Raw genomic sequence first — 18,151 nt, forward strand, 5'->3', positions numbered from 1 at the left:
ATGATTCACTGAACGTTTTGAGAAGTTTTCCATACCTTTTTAAATATATCAGGATTATATGCGCAGAGCTGCATTCATAGCACATTTGAAATAAACATCCATCTTTACTAGCGTAGGTTTACAGCCACATCTTTACTGAATAATGTGTTTCTGCATTTTTTAGAACTAAGTTCAATGTCTCTTAGACCAGAAATGAGTCATTAATGGCACCAAATCATAAGGCATGAAGCGTTTGAAAGTTATGGTCCTAACTGAAGATTCCACAAATGTGTGTGAATAATACTCTGTCATTCACATTGTCAGCCCATTCATTCAATCTTGGGATGTGGGTTTGGCATCTAAAAGGCTCAGTTCTTCTTCCCAGGCTTTCGGAACCGCAGTGTTGTAATGTCCTGCCATCTATGCCATTTGAATGCAATTAGGAAGCGGACCAGTGGCATTTAAAGTTCTGCCATTCTATTTTAGTAGAACCCTCTATGGCTTGCTTTTTAATGTGTGTTAGGATGGTATGTGAAATGTAAACACACATATGAACTGGCCTGTGGGAGTGATATGAAGAAAGAGTAATGTAAAAGATATTGCAAATCGAAGATTGGGCTGGGGGTTGGTGAAAATGAGGAATGATCATTGAATGAGTCAATGTATCATGTGGTGATAGAAAAAGAAATTCAAGTGGATGAGTAAAATATGAGTCTGGAGATTATGCATCAAATTATTCACATGTAGGTCTAGTGGTTACTACTTGTTAATAGATCTGTGTCTGTGGTCTGTCCAGATGAGTTACCAAAGCAATTTACTAGTGGAGGCTCGTCTATAAACAGGCAGTGCCCCACTTGTTTTAATGTAGGGAAACATTTATTTGCCGTAGTTTAGAAACTCTAAGATTCTATTTTTGAGGGGAGGATGGTAAGCCAAAAAATATGGGAAAAATAGGTTTGTCTTTAATTCTGTGATAGGTTTTTGTTCTGCAGGGTCCACCTTATTGTTAGATGTTTGGAGAAGCTTACTTACAATGCTCTCACTCGCAAGTCCGCCTGCCCAAGCTCTTACTGAGCTGGCCAACCAACCCGCCACCCACACGCACACCCATGCTCTTTATGAGCCTGCCTGCCGGCCGCCCGCCTCCACTAATAGACAGCCGGCCACCTCGGGGGCTGAATGGGCCAGCAAATCCCAGACGCCACGACAAAAATCCTAGTCACTATGGCGACCTGCTTTATGCTGTGCCCAACTTGTTTTATTGTATGAGCATCACTTTATTATGTTCAGCTCTCTGTATTGTATGAGTATCTCTGTACTGTATAGAGAGGAGTAAAATTATTGGGGAGGAATCTGTCGCCTCACTATCTTCACCAAACTTCACCAGTCGCCACTGCTACTTACTATGATGATCAGAGTGTGGAATGGATGCTACAACCGGTACTCAGAGGTCCCCGAGGTGGCACTCTGCAGTGGTTATGGTGCATGGAGTGTGCTGTTAAACAAGTTCAAATATTGCTTTTCATAAATATTCATAAATATTTTTGGTAAAGACCATGTTACCACTTTGATGTACCACTGTTATCTTTCGGTTTTCACAGTACCGAAGGCATAAAGTTACAGGTCTGCTTTATTTTTGTGTTTAACATGCCCTCTGTTATGGTGGTCTTGTTAGTGGTTTTAAATGGAAGCCTCACAGATATTGGTTATCTGAAATAGTAAGATAGAATTAGAAAGGAGTCCATAGCGAAGCACCCTCTGTCTAGAAGGGACGCATCTTTTATGGTATGTTTCAGCTGTATAACGTAAAGTCGTTTGTTTGTTGTTGTTGTTTTTTAGTTATGTATTTGGTTGTGTGTTAATTTAAGACGTAATTCTGCAACCATTGGGAATTTCATTTCTAGTGAACGATGAGCAACTTTCCATTGCAGTTTATGGGAAAATTTCTGTGAAATTGCTAAAGATAACCCTGTCTCATAAAGTCCAGCTCCTTATCTTTTCTCATGATTCACAATCCTCCCAAATCCAACTATTACCAAGAAACTCTAGTTTTCCTGCAAAAACGCAATGTATCATGTTCTGTAAGAAATCTTGACGTTATTCGAGAATCATGACATTCCAAGGCCTGACTCAACCTAGATCACTGTTGCTCAGTAACATTAACTATCTCTCCATTGTCAATTTAAAGGGATACTGCCCATTCACAAACTTTGTGATATTATATTTACTTGTCCACTATATATTTACCAAAAATGTGCTGGTGAGAAATAAAAATGAATGTATAAATCACCTCTTTATCCTGTACCCAGGAGCCTCCATGTTCGCCTCTTGTCGATTATTTAGTATATTTGCAGTCTTTTGCACCTGGCATTTAGAAGAAAATGAAACCACCTGCAATGCTTGCTTTGGCTATGTCTAAAATGACCTGGTTTGTGGTTTCATTTAATTCGTTTTTTTTTTTTTGTTTTTTTTTGTAAATATATTTTTATTATCATTATACGTTCACAGTGAGACTCATAGGTCTCTACTTCAAGTGTATTGTAACTGAAGCACAATTGACATTCACAGTGAGACTCGCAGGTCTCTTCAAGAACATTGTAATTGAAGCACAACATGTGCCTGAACATGTATGAAGAAGAAAAAAAGGGACAAGTAGGTATTCGGGCACGCAGGCCCACAGCAGCGATGGACTCGCAGGTCCCTGTTCAGTAATGCAGTGGTTAGGCATCCATTGTCATTTTCGCGTGTCCCCCCTGGTTCGATTTTGCACTGCCACCCATCTAGTTCCCGTCAGGGCATCTAGGTCTAGTGTGTGCGCGGCCTTGTCTTGTTGAGTAAGGGAGGTGACGGGTTAGTACTGTATTAGTGGCCCGTAAGTCACCACAGGTTTCATGTGATGTATGCCTATTCAACTCATGATTCCACTGTCAAGTGGACAGATATGTCCTAGTTTCTTCGGAGTATGGGTCTGTGGCCCAAAAGAGGTTTGCGGAAAAAAGGAAAAGCGGGGGGGGGGGGGGGGGGGGGGGGGGGGGGGGGGGGTTTAAGACCGAGGGGGCGGTACGGGGAAATGAGGGGGGAGGAAGGGGGTCAGTCGTGGGCGTCAGTTTTGTCAGGTGGCTCCTCTGCGTCTAGTCGGGCGGTGAAGTCTGCCTGTGTGGTGGATATGATCCAGTGTGTCCAGGTCTCCATGTATTTTGCGGTGGTGTTAGTCGCCCCCGAGTGTAGTTCTTCTATCGCCCTGAGTTCTTACATTTGGTTGAACCATGTCCTGAGAGGAGGGGACCTATCTTGTCTCCAATATTGAGGTATTACCTGTTTGGCCACATTAGGGATTCTAATGGTCATGGACTTCTTGTATCGGGATCTGGGTACGGTCGTGTGGTGTAGTAGCATCGCCGCTGGCTCCAGTGGCGGAGGTGCGTCTGAGAATTTCTCTAGGATGGCGTGTATGCCCTTCCAGAATGGTTTAATTCTATGGCATTCCCACCATAAGTGTAGTGTAGTGCCCTTTGCCTCTCCACACCGCCAGCATAGGTCGGAGCGTGAGGGGTCTATTGCGTGTAGTTTATATGGGGTGCGGTACCAGTAGCTCAGCAGTTTAAATGCCGTCTCTTGTGTCTTGGTGAAGGTAGAACAGTGGTGTGTGTGAGAGCATATTTTTTCCCACTCTGTCTCGGTAAATATCTTCCCCAGTGCAGTTTCCCATTTGCCCTTGAAGGCAGGAATCTCTCAGAGTCTCCCTTTGTAGTAGTGAGTATATGAATGATATGCCATGGGGTAGAGGGTCTGGGTGCATACAGCACTCTTCAAAGGGAGTCTATGTAATTCGACAGCTGTTTGTATTTAAAGGTTTGTAGGAATGTGGGGGGTGCGTTCTCTGTCAGGTTATAAAGTGTCTTCCGGCCCGGGTGTGCGGATTATGTCCCTGAAGGCGCTCGGGTCGAGATCGGGGGGGGGGGAGGGGGGGAAGTCGTGGTTGTGAATTAACGGCAGCAAAGGTGAAGGGTGTTGGGTTAGTCCGTGTGTCCGGGACGCCCTGTGCCATGCTCTTAGGGTATGTTGTGCTAGGGAGGAGATCCCCGGCCGAGTCCACCCCCAGAGCACCACGGTAGGACCGAAACTGGTCCCGCCGTCTCAGTTTCTTCCGCCACTTTCCACAGTTTGTGGACGTTGGTCTTGGTCCATTCCATGACTCTCTGTAAGTGTCCCGCCGCGTAGTATACATTTAATTCATTTTTAATATAAATGTAAAAGAAAACGTAACTTGTTTTTACAAATTATGTGATTAAAATAAAAAATAAAGTTTTTTTTCAATCGTGTCATTTCCAGATAAGTGATAGTTTTCCTTTTATCCCTTTCGTGCTCTTTTCGCAAGTGCAAAAGTTTGATTTGCAGTCGTTCCGTCATTCTGGAGGAAATAACAAATCTGGAACACAAAAATATATTTAACAAAACTCCTTTATTAGACCGTGCTCCGTGTCGGTTGGGCCTCCATTGCACTGGACTCTGATCCAGAGGTTAAGAACTACTAGTGTAGTTAAAATAATATTTGCGTACAATCCCGCAGACTTGTTTCAAATATTTTTGATTGCGTTTACACCGAGTATGGCTCTTCCTAGCGGCCAACCTTAGTGCCTCTGTAACCATACAAGTAATTGAGAAGTTTAACTTTTACCCATTATCTGTATATATCAAGCTAAATTTGGATGGCAACAAGAACCATCACTTCCAGATTAGCAGAGCTACAGCACGAGAGGGGCCAAACTGTAACCACAAACTGGTGGGGTGAAATCTCTTGCCCCCATAAAACTACGGCGATCTCTACTGATTATGGTGTTAAGGGTCTCCCTGTATTTTCTCTAGAAGCGGCCCAATTTTGCGTAAGTGTGTTAGGCCAAGTGATATTCGAAATCAATAAGGATATTTAACTTCTAGTAAGCTCTTCCAGCTTGATATGGCCCCAGCCATCGTCTTATGTAAAAATATTCGGTTTGTCTTTTTCTTTGCTTTTTACCCCAAGCATGCAAGCATTCACGTTGTTACGTGAAAAAGCTAGGCTTTCATTTTTAAATCCCAATATAAAAGGACACCTGAGGATAACTAATTAAACAATTCATGTGCAAATTAGTTCTTCAAGCTTTGTCTGACTTGACTTGATGTGAAACTTTACTTTGGTTTAATGGCAGTTTTCTTGGAAGCCTGGGCAAGTTAGGGACTGTCTTTTCTGTTCTAAAAATTTCTGCCATATATTGTCTTGCCAACATCCTTGTTTCACATTTAACCTGCATGCAATATCTTACATTTTCTTTAATTAATCTTTAATTATTGTGCATATGCAAAACCCTCACCTGTAGTATCACTTAAATGCGTCTGCTATAAACTATAAGCATGGGGTTTATTCACTAAAGTGTGAATTATTCTTTGTAATGTTTTGGTAAAAGTAATCTCCATCATATTCATAATGACCATGTCTTTTCTCCAACTTGACGATACTTTTTGTCCGCTTGTGTTACGTATACTACCTGCTAGGGTGAGGTATCTGTGGATCTAAATTCCCCACTGGTGGTGCATACAATGTGTGAATGAGACGCAACAGTACTGTCCCCCTGCATATACCGGGAGCCATGCTCCTGGCTGGTAATATGCTTGTAAAATTTAGTATCTTGTTGGGTCTTGACTAGTCTATGCCAATGGCTCTCGACCATTTTGGACGAGTGTACATCTTATTTCCCTTTAAAAGAGGAACAACATACTTGCAGTCTTACCGGAGAGCCATACTATCTTATTGGTTTTAAGTTTTTGGGAATTGCAATTTTATAGCCAACACTTATAGAAAAATATATTAATTCAGTCTATTAAAGCACTGAAGGAGATGTGTATGGGGCACTTTGACGTGGCTTGGGGCACGCTGGGTGCCACGGCTTCCCTGTTCAGAATACCTCTGGTCTGTGCAATGTATAATTTAATGATGATTTAGCATGAGCTGGGCTGTATAGCGGTGCCACTAATGCTGGCATAAGGGCATGTGATGGAGACGGGTTCCATCCATTCTCCAGATAGAGCTATAGGAATATCATACCTTTTGCTTTTCAATACTTCACACCCTGCTGTGAAATGTTCACTTTTTGGTGTTATTTCCAGGTAAAATATATTTTTCTTTTAGTCATGTGACACAAAGCAAAAAAAAATTAAAAAATGTATCGCTTGAAAAGCTTTGCTGTAGCAGCACTAAAAGCTTCCTAAAATGTCCTGTACATTTTTACTGCGATTTGAAAATAAAACGAGAAAACATAAAATGCCGGGTCTGCTTTATTTTTCTCTGTTTCACATGCCTGAGGTGTCGGTTAATTTGTCTAGGTGACAGTGCACCTTCATGCATCCCAATGCAATATAAATATCTGCAAGCAGTCACTATATTTATTTCTGCCAACAATCCGTGATTCCAGACACTGGACTACTACAGGCTGCGAAGCCATCATCGGAGACATCAGCATTAACTCCTTACCGTCTGAGATTTCTGCTATCACCGCCATCTATCCCCAGAAGATAGCATGAAATTGGCACTGCTGTCACTTGGAATGACACATTACACTTCAAAATACTCCTTGTTAAAGCTCTAAATGTTCTGACGTCATAGACAGTCACTGGTCCTTAACCCCTTAAGGACCAAACATCTGGAATAAAAGGGAATCATGACATGTCACATGTCATGTGTCCTTAAGGGGTTAAGGAGTTGAAGATTCTATCACTAGAAGTGTTTACAGCCAGATACTCTCTCTAGTAACTTTCCACGCCTCTCGTTTTCAAACATTCATATTCATAATGTATTTCAATGTTTTTCATGACCTGCTCTGGAACTAATGAACAGATTTAGACATGTATTCTGCCCCTCAGCTCTACTTACTGAACCGGGAATTGAAAACTTGCTGAATTGTCATTTTTGGGATGTGGAGCTGAACTGGATTTTATTTTTTTCATTTCCGTTTTAATCTAATATCCTGACGTTTGAATTTCACATTCAATATTACTTGCCCACTGGTTACATATACAAGCCTTTCCGATACACCCAGATATTATTGTAGTGTTGAGTCACATTTACTGACACTCTCCCCTCCCACGTTCCAGATTCACTTGGGAGAAGGTTGGGTGTCATGGTTTCCAGTAAACTTTACTGTCAGTTTTATTTTATGTTATGCTTGTCCTTCCCGGTAGTTCCTCCCAGTCTTGATAGGTTTTCTTAGGGAATCCTCTGACTGAGCTCTTTACAGTTTTCATTTCAACACCACCCTTGTGCTCTGCACAGGAACGGCCTTCCATGAGTTCATCAAACATTCACATCCTTGCATCTCCAAGTAATTTGGGACTGTATCCATGTGATAGACGCTTAGAATTTCACCACTATGTCTGTTACAAACTCATGAGTGTATGTGACATAGTGAAATCCTAAAAAAGATACCTCCAGACAAAAATGATCATAAATCGAGAATGTACCGTTTCACCGGGGTCCCTAAAGCTGTTCATTATTTAGTTTTGTGCAAAGAATCTGGATTTAAAAGAAAGGTCGGACTAGAAAAGGGAGGCCTTTATTTAACCGGGTGTGTAGATTACTATATATGCAGTCTTCACCGTGGACCTCAAACAAGGTGAACTGTGGGCGTGCTCTTGATCTCTCACACATAACACTGAGCCGTTTGAAATGTGATGTTTCTTTTCTCCCGAGCCTCAATTGGCAATTTGCTGACAGACTCTAACAAAGACGTTCCGATTCACTGGTGCAGATCGTTGAGATTTCAGCATTCTCATTTCTGCCCAGAAAAAGAGGACAATATGCAGAAGTGTTTCAGACTCCTTCAAATGAGCTTGTACTTATGTTGGGATTAAGTGTAGCAGTCTTTCAGTGAATGAAATGTCTTTCAAAAAGGCACCAAGCAAACAACTTTTATACTGGCGGTTTTGTGAGGTTTTCAGCCTGGGTACAGTTTATATGTAATTAGCTGCCCCCTGGCAATTTCAACTCTTTATTGTTTTTTCTGTTAAAGGGACACTCTGGGCCTCTAACGACTTCATCGGAATGAAGTTTTTATGGGCCGAGGAGGTCCTTAGTCTCCAGGGATCTCCATGCACCAGAACAGTTTTTCGGTTGAAGTTGTTACCTGCAAATATATAGATTTTTTTTTTTTTATCCTCCTCCTTCTAATGAATGCATGTACGTATATATTTATATATTTTCCATTATTTATAGAAAGCAACAGGCAGATCACATAACATAAATATTTCTACAGACTGATCATGTTTTTAGGTCTCCTTATTGTAACACTAAATAAGAAACACATGTCTATATTGTGATTTATGAGAGTGTTTATTTTCCTAAACAACACTAAATGATCAGCTTAAAAACCATAATAATAAACATTCGGGTTGCTAATTATAGAGCCATCACTGTGTGCAGTGTAATTTAACAAAGGATACACATAATATGTAATGGACCATGTAGCTCACCTATTAAACACCCTTGTGATTTAAATATGAGGTTTACTGCTAAACAACAAATAGCGAATTGTAAACCGAATTGCAAAGTTCAGACTGAAACCTCCAAGCTGAATTAAGTGGTATAGCTTAGGAAAACATATCGCTTATTAATAACCACTAATTTGTATATTACTGTATTTTTGAGTGGTTTGTCACAAACTACAGCTCCCCTTGGTGGCGATGACCATGTCCCTCTTTATTCATATAGCTAGTATGGAAGTACCTCTTCCTGAAGTTACGATTTCAGTTATGTCTCCACCAATGAATGCTCTCGCTGCTTGGAGAAAAACCCGACATTGCTAATATGAAAGTACAAATTCCACATCAGCAATATGAACAGTAGGGGGTTGGACAAAAGGGCTGAGAGACCAAACCACTCAAAAACTGAGATACAGAACCAGGGAACAGTGCCAGTAACATATTGGGGCCATACAGTGCTTGGTTAGTTATCGTGCCTAGTGCACAACATTTCAAATTTACAAAGAACACTTTAAATGTAGTGGTGTAAATGGGAGTGTGGCCAGAGGCAGGGCTGTTCTGAGAAATATTAGGTGACCATTTATACAGCTAAAATGCACATTAGAAGAACACTGTATCTTATTTACACCTGATGAAGTCTGAACACATTTATGGTAGTTTAAAGACACATTACTGTAGTATTGCTGTGGAGCTCTTTTATACACTCTGACACATTACTGGGAGTATTATTGCTGTGGGCTCTGTTATATACTCAGGCACATTACTGGGAGTATTATTGCTGTGGAGCTCTGTTATACACTCGGACACATTACTGGGAGTATTATTGCTGTGGAGCTCTGTTATACACTCGGACACATTACTGGGAGTATTATTGCTGTGGAGCTCTGTTATACACTCGGACCCATTACTGGGAGTATTATTGCTGTGGAGCTCTGTTATACACTCAGACCCATTACTGGGAGTATTATTGCTGTGGAGCTCTGTTATACACTCAGACCCATTACTGGGAGTATTATTGCTGTGGAGCTCTGTTATATACTCAGGCACATTACTGGGAGTATTATTGCTGTGGAGCTCTGTTATACACTCGGACACATTACTGGGAGTATTATTGCTGTGGAGCTCTGTTATACACTCGGACACATTACTGGGAGTATTATTGCTGTGGAGCTCTGTTATACACTCGGACCCATTACTGGGAGTATTATTGCTGTGGAGCTCTGTTATACACTCAGACCCATTACTGGGAGTATTATTGCTGTGGAGCTCTGTTATACACTCAGACCCATTACTGGGAGTATTATTGCTGTGGAGCTCTGTTATATACTCAGGCACATTACTGGGAGTATTATTGCTGTGGAGCTCTGTTATACACTCGGACACATTACTGGGAGTATTATTGCTGTGGAGCTCTGTTATACACTCGGACACATTACTGGGAGTATTATTGCTGTGGAGCTCTGTTATACACTCGGACCCATTACTGGGAGTATTATTGCTGTGGAGCTCTGTTATACACTCAGACCCATTACTGGGAGTATTATTGCTGTGGAGCTCTGTTATACACTTCTACACATTACTGGGAGCATTATAGCTGTGGAGCTCTGTTGTACACTCAGGCACATTACTGGGAGTATTATTGCTGTGGAGCTCTGTTATACACTCGGACACCTTACTGGGAGTATTATTGCTGTGGGCTCTGTCATACACTCAGACCCATTACTGGGAGTATTATTGCTGTGGAGCTCTGTTATACACAGACACATTACTGGGAGTATTATTGCTGTGGAGCTCTGTTATACACTCAGACCCATTACTGGGAGTATTATTGCTGTGGAGCTCTGTTAAACACTCAGACACATTACTAGGAGTATTATTGCTGTGGAGCTCTGTTATACACTCATACACCAACAATATGGAGCTCCTAGAGAAGAAGGTCATTAGGAGAGAAAATAGGGATTTGGTCCCAAAATATGGACACTTTGGAGATATGTTAGTGTGCCCTTTTAAACATTATCACATGAGTACACGAGTTACAATAATGTCTGCAAATACCATACCACTAATGTGATTAACAGCGAACACAGCTTAGTTTCGTACCTAATTCCCACCGACATGCACATTGTTAGTTTCCTCTTATCATGAAATGTTATAAGGTTAAATTACAGCAGTTATAAATTGTCTCACAACGTGTCAGGTTGCAGGTATATGTTATTCTTTACATTTTAAATTGCGTTGAAAGCAAAGTAAATGTAAAGTGGTTTTAAAGCTGCATTCTATAAACTACCGGTATTTACCAACATGCAAAAAAAAAAAAAATACATCAATAGCATTGGTTTGCTTGCTAGTAACTATATAAAAGAGGGACTGCATTTAAAGGGACCCATTCTGTAATTAAAAAATGCCTTAGTGACCGCTTCTTCCAGTGATATGTAATAACATAATTTTGCTAAACTCCAAAGTTAGACTCTTCCCAGTGTCTGTGGGGGTTTTCATTACTCTCCAGCGCTGGTACGGTCCCATGTCAATATCCAATACATTGTCAGGGCAATTTGGCAGTCAAACTGTTGCTTTGTAATATTCATTATTCTCTTTTTAACATAATGACATCCCTGTGTCTGAGTTAAAACAATCAGGCTATGTAGATAAATGTTTTTAAAGAGCCCTGCATCTCCTCCTACGCTAGCAGGGTTAATCACAAAAAGCTATGCTTGGAGATGGGCTACTCTGACCCTAAATTTGAAATTTACCTTGAATTCACTTAGAATTCTCACTTTTGTAAGTAGCCTTGTTAGTGCTAAGCCTTGACATGTCAGAGTTGGAGATCTTCCCAAACGTAGGATACCAGAATTCCAACTGGGCTTTTGTTAGTGAATATTGTTGCTGATTGTCAAATGTACATCAAGCTTAGGGAATTAAAGTTTTGTTAAATGAGCGTACCTGGGAACTTGCTGGGTTTCCCCCTAAATCTGCTGGTTTGCTGACGGCCCCTCTAGTGAGACGATCTTAAAGGGGACACTAAAGTCACCACAACAACTACAGCTTAATGTAGTCGTTCTGGTGAGTATAATCATTGCCTTCAGGCATTTTAATGCAAACACTGCCTTTTCAGAGAAAGGGCAGTGTTTACATTGCCCCCTAGGGACACCTCCAAGTGGCCACTCCTCAGCTGGCCACTGGCGGTGCTTCCTGGCTCAGGGCTGCACAGTAGGTAGCGCTGCCTTTCAGCGTCCCCACGCTCTGTATGGAGACACTGAATTTTCCTCATTCAGTGCATCTCTATAAGGAGGTGCTGATTGGCCAAAATGGTGTTTGGCCCCACCCCTTGCCGATTTTAGCCAATCCAATGCTTTCCCCATGGGAAAGCATTGGATTGGCTAAAAATCTGCAATTCTGATGTCAAAGGTGGCGGGGCGCCGTGCCGTGCCGGCTGGCTCGCACGGCACTGGAAATAAGGTGAGTTTTTCATGCTTTTAAGGGTGGTGGTGGGGGGAGGGAGGGGACAAGCCATTTTAATGGTGGGTTTTGCACTATAGGGTCAGGAATACATGTTTGTGTTCCTGACCCTATAGTGTTCCTTTTAAGGCAATCCTTTGCCCCAAATGTTCTGGCTATTTAAAGCATTACTCCAAGCACCATGACCACTTGAAGTGGTTGTGGTTAAGGAGTCTATATGTGGTGTGTTTCAGTTTAAAATGCACATACAGCATTTAACTCCTTTGCTGCCGAAGGTGTAACTTCTCCTCCAGCAACATCATTAGACATCCCGGAACAAGAGTTCCGAGCTGGCTAGTGTCAATCTGTGCACATTTTCATGCACCGTGTGCCAATCATTGACTGAGAGCCCAATGTACAGCGACAGTAGTGATTATGCTGCTTGCAGTAACCCTATAAATAACCCCTAATAAGGTGCATATGTTGATTACGTCATTCATCAGAAAATGTAAAACACAACAAAAAAAACTTAAGAATGCTAAATATACTGTTCCTAAATTAAAAAAAATATATATATTTATTAAACTAATCAATGAGCATACGTATTTTACCGCAGATTCTGAATTACACGGTTATTTTAATGGTTTCCCATACCATAAAGGTGTATGGGTAACATTCATTTTATTTGCCATTCTGATTTTTCTTATTCAAGCATGTTTTAATTTCCTTTCTTACAGTCTGTTTCAATGCTACAATGTGCTTAATGATTCTCACAAATTGAACTTCTCATCTTCTGGCCCGTCCTTGCGGGCACTGTCCCAGTAACAGTTTTGTTTTTGGGCATTAAGCTAATCTTTTTGGGCAGCTGACTAGTACAGAATTAGAAGAGGATTTATTGCTGGATAATCCCATGATATATTAATCTGGATACGTTTCTACTTATCTCATAATATGCAGTCTTTGCCGCAAGGAATACTTAGCGCTTAAGTATATTTTTGTGTTCAAACTTTTCTGTCCGTTAAATTCATTGAACTTTTGGAGTACCAGGCAGCCATGTTAAGAAAACGTTTTATCTGCTCAATTACCTTTAGTGGTTTATGCATTGAAAGAAAAAAAAAAAATATATGAAGTGCTATCCACTTTTAAACTTTCATTGACATCTCAGTCGTCGTCCAATTTGGCATTCATTGGGGCAGGAGTGTCCGTGTAGTCCAACAATGGACTTGGCTGGGAGAGAATTATGGGAAATGTAGTAAAGGAGACACTGAAGCATCTCATGACTTGATTTAGGGACGCCAATATAGAAATGACATCCTTCATGGCACATTGGTTATAATGTATTTTTCTTTGTTGGTTGTCCCTAAATCAGATGCTTATCTAATGACCCTCGTTCCGCAAATCTGGGCCGAGATCATAAAGCATATATTAGAAGACGCACCTTTTTGCAGCCAGAGGCAATGTTGGAGTTGAGCTGTCTTCCTGAGCTGGGGTTGGTTTTGAAAAACTCACTCCGTGAAATATCTAACATAAATATAAAGTATAAAAAATAAATGATATCCTTAACAGGGCTCTGATACTAAATTCTCACTTGGAAGAAAAGTTGCAAAGACCGTTTTAATAGCCTGCTAGTGTAAGGGAGCTAGAACAGCACTGGGTAAGAATTATAGGGCATTATAGTCTGGTGGCTTTCAGGAAACTAGATAGGTAGATATCTATATAAAGCAGATCTTTGCGGCTGCCAGTATTTCAAAACATTGGACCAACTGCTGTCCGCAATGGGACTCTCTAACTGCCTTTACAGCGAACACAAGCAGACTATCTTACAGATACTATGCCGTCATTTAGGTGCTCCACGTGTGTGGGTAAAATGATGGGCCGTATTATGCCGTTAGACATATAGATGGAGTTTTATTAAGTTTTGCAGTGGGACGCAGTTCTGACTGCAGTGTGAATATGAATGTAACTACATATCAGTCAAGCTAGTCGGGCACATTATTGCCATAAATAAAACATCTGTGCTATAGTCATTGTAGGAAGAAATGCAATGGGGAGATTTATTATCTTTATAAGAAGGGGAGCTTTAAATGAAGGGGGATATCAGGGATAAGCTTTAGATTAAAATAGAAGGGAAGTCTGGAAAGAAGGGGAATCTAAAGGTGTAGAGTTGAGAATGTCAAGACAAATAGGGGAGAGATTAGATATATGGGAATCTCAGTGGAGTTTTGGCCCTCAAACTTTAACATTTGGCATCACTGCTGTGTGATGGCCATCAGAGTCTACCATGATGTGACCTTGTATCTAATATGGGAATAGTTTACACGTGAATTGAATTGCTTGAAATGAAACAATCAGAGGGTTATTCTATTCAAGGCCAACGTAGCTGAACTGTAAGCATAGCTGACTTTCCCTTATATTTAAAATTTACTTTAAATTCCAACGATTCTCTTTTTAGTAAATAACCTTCTGTGACTTTTACTGCTACAAAGATGCCAGTTGCAGTTAGCTGGAAATAAGCCTCTGTGTGTTCTCTGTGTTTCTGTAGAAATTCTCGAGAAGGGCTTTGCCATTTCACTGCTGTTTATACCAATCAAACCATTTGCATTCCATAATTTATTGAGAATTTCCTGCCATCCGCTCCATTTAAGGAAATCCTTATTTATCTCTCAATCCTTGTGAAAATAGATCGGCCTGCTGCAGTAGAAACAAGTAAATTTAATTTAGAAATTATAGATGCTTCTCGTGCTCTAAGCAGCAGATATGGTTTCTGCAAACATTGCCATATTTAGCAACTTGAAATTCTAAAGGGGGGAGGCCAATTAACCATCCAGGCAATACCTACAAATCCTCAAATCAAACATTATTTTCAAAATGTACACCCAAGAAGGGGGGAGGGGGAGATACCAATACAGGAATTGCTTCTATAAATAATAAAGTAAAACCATTTTTCATTATGGCTTATGAGGGGAGGGTGTAAATCTAATTAGCCATTAGGGCCCTATAGCACTAGGAATACTGGTTTGCTATAGTGCTCCTTTAATGTGGTAAAACCATGGAAAACGTATTGTAAGAGTTGCTAAATGTTTAGAAGTACAGTAGATTCTCCCTTTTTATGAATACTTTGTTCTCGTTCTGTGGTCCAGTGGTCTAATCTCCCAAATGATTTAATTCTTGAAGCAGCTTGCCAAAGCCAATAAGATGACAGACGACCTGCTCTTTAAATTGTGACGGTTGCAGTACTTTCACAGCTGAGATAGGCAGAGCTCGCAATGGTGAAAGAATATGAAAGAATTCAAGCAAGTTTCAACTTCTCAGATGTCTGTGAGTAGGCCTTAAGTGCAGCAAGTATATGGCGATTTTATCAGTGTTGATAGAGACAGAACTATCACTGAGGTTCAGGAGTTACTAGGGGGCAGTACAGGCAGAGAAAAAAATCTATGGTTGTGGGATTTTATTAATAGAATTATATATGTCTGCAACATGTTAATGCTCTATTTCAACACTGCAGTGGCATTTGATTTTGCAATCTTATGAAAGTTGCACCCTCCCCAATTCCGTATGAAATTGAATGAAAACTAGAATTCAGGCAGACCCACCCATCTTATTCAGTTGTAAAAGTAAACCCTACAATGACCTCAATCACCAAACAGAAAGCATTCCTGCTCCAGTGATTCCGTAGTATTGATTATTTTCAGGATTCACACAAACTTAATTTCTGTAGAAAAGATTGGATTTAACATGTAATCTAATGGCCAGCAGGCAAGAGCAGTCTCCTAAACAATATATAGATCACTCATGGGCTGGCTGAGCACCTTGGGAACAGCAGTTTACTAATTACCGGTAGTTACTATGGTTCTATGGCCAATAAATACCACACTTTGCCTGTATATGCTCACGCTTAGAAATTAACCCCTTTTTGCCCTTCGAGCTGGGCAAAAAGGGGTGGTTCTTCGTTGGGTGCAGAGGGCAGTTCTGCAGCTAATGAAAGGTAGGTTTTGAGGGCTTACGAAATATTTATACAACTTTTAGGAAATATTTTTTACTGCAAATTAAATGCATTTTTAGACCTAGTTTCACTTTAAGGTGTTAATGTCCTCTATCTCAATTCAGCTCTCGTTTAAAATTAAAAGATGTGGGGCATTTGAATTTGTTTCACTTTAGCTGGACTCCAGCACAGTTAAGACAGTGGATTGTCTTTTGTTATAACAGCAGATTATAAAGACAAAAAACTCACACCTGCACCAAGATTTCTGGAGTAAATCCTCTTTTGAACGTGGAGCGGTGTTACCTATTGCCTGGGGTGCTAAGGAAAGAACGCTTTTAAGAACCACATCAAGCCACCCAGATGTAAGCTGTCCTTTTGAATACCTTCCATACATTGTACATCAGACGACGGCACATCTGTGTTTACACTGTGTTATGCGTCTTTGTTTAAGAATTGAAATTTAACTTTAGAAACTCATTAGGGACCGAATTCAGGGAAAGCTCTGTTGAAGAAAACCACAAACATCTTGATTTTCAGAATCCCCCAAAAAGTGCATTTAGAGAATCTCATTGTCTGTTTTGTATCACATGAATGTGTCTTCAAATAATTTAGCAGTCATGGGCATCTGCAGAGTAGAGCAAGGAGGGGCAAATGCCCCTCCACCTGAACATTATTTCTCCTTTTTTTTTTTCTTTAAATGGTGCCAAGAGGGACCATGCACACAAATTATTGCTTAACCAATCCCCCCACCCCCTTAAAAAAAATCCTTTGAGCAGTCTATCTACACTGAGTGACACAACATATATAACGGCCTACAGTGTCAGGAGGTAAACGAAAAAGGGGGTTGGCGTGCTATCTCAGTGAAAAAAGTGTAGCATAACATTTCCTTGAAACATGAGATGCATAGCTAGCACATACATGTAGGATTAATTAATCTTTTTTGATATATGATGCTCTTAAAAGTTCTATAAATGCCCATAATTATGTATTTTTTTTTTTTTTTAAATAATTTCTTTCATGCTTTAGAGAAGTATTGTGCAAGACATTTTTTAGAGTTTATATGGTATACATTTACTTACAAACTTATAGGCAAGTAAGTGAGTGTGCATGCGCTGCACTGTTGAAGGGATGTCAGTGTGCCTATGGCATCATGGGGCAACACATTACCCCAAACAGAATGCAGCAGAGGTCACTGCATATTTTACTTACCTCGTCTGCCTTTTTTCACCCCAGTAAATGCTTTAATTATTTACTTAATGAATGAAGACGACCACTATGGTGGAGCTGTCGTTACCAGCTGGGGTTGTTTTGTCTTGATGCGGTTAGCTAGGATTTTATAAAGCTATTTAATATCTACATGTAGAAGGGGAATTGAGCAGTAGTTATTATTGTGTAAGAAATCCAAGCATTGAGATGGAGCCTCTGGCTGTCCAGAAGTGCACTTAATTCTGATATTTATAAAAAAAAAAAAAAAAAAAAAAAATTCACGTTGCTGCAAATGAACACACATCTTGCATCTGATGCTTTTTGGTTATTTACCTGATGGGACAAATCTGTGATGAGACAAAAATGAAATCATCTTGAGGAATGATCTCACCAACATAATAGGGAACAGCTGTTCAAAACAAAATACACTTCTGGAAATTACTGAGTTCCTTAAATAAAACACATCTTCCCTTCCCCAGCCAGAAGCTGAAAGAAGCAACAAATTAATTAGTAGGAAGTAGTTACTGTAATAGATGTTCGGGCCGGTAGTTCAGAATAGCCTCATGCCTGCTGTCCGCATCACAGATCATGGCTCTTACAAAGCTGCACTCAACTACGACTGAGTAAATTCTGTTCTGTTGAAAGTAGAGAGACACACACACACATTGTCTGTATTTGTTTAGGAATCTGTCCCCGCACACCTAGGGGGTCTTAGAACAGGCCGTTTTTACACATACTTAAGATTTAGCCACATTACTGTTTTTGGTGTTCCCAAAGAGCAAGTGTATTTAAAAATGTATTGTTTGTTTCGCTGTGCAAGTAGCATAAACTGGTAATATTAAATGAAAAGACTGCGTAAACAAGTAGTCCTTGCGTGTAACTGTTATAGGATAATACACTGCGGTCAAGTCTTTATTACCATAATAATAATAATAATAATAATAATAATAATTGACAATGTAATATTCCATATAAAGAAAAAACAAACAATGCTAAAATATTAATAAAAAAAAAAAAAAAAAAAAGTTTGCATGGAGT

At 40.2% G+C, this 18,151-nt stretch overlaps 1 protein-coding gene across 1 annotated transcript in view; it reads left to right on the forward strand.

Moving 5' to 3' along the window:
• The window catches only part of BRF1 (BRF1 RNA polymerase III transcription initiation factor subunit), a 197,677-nt gene that overhangs the window by 121,858 nt on the left and 57,668 nt on the right, over positions 1-18,151 (forward strand). The gene's annotated exons all lie outside the window — the stretch shown is intronic.

Source organism: Pelobates fuscus, chromosome 13, assembly GCF_036172605.1.
Source record: "Pelobates fuscus isolate aPelFus1 chromosome 13, aPelFus1.pri, whole genome shotgun sequence".
Taxonomy (NCBI): Eukaryota; Metazoa; Chordata; class Amphibia; order Anura; family Pelobatidae; genus Pelobates; species Pelobates fuscus.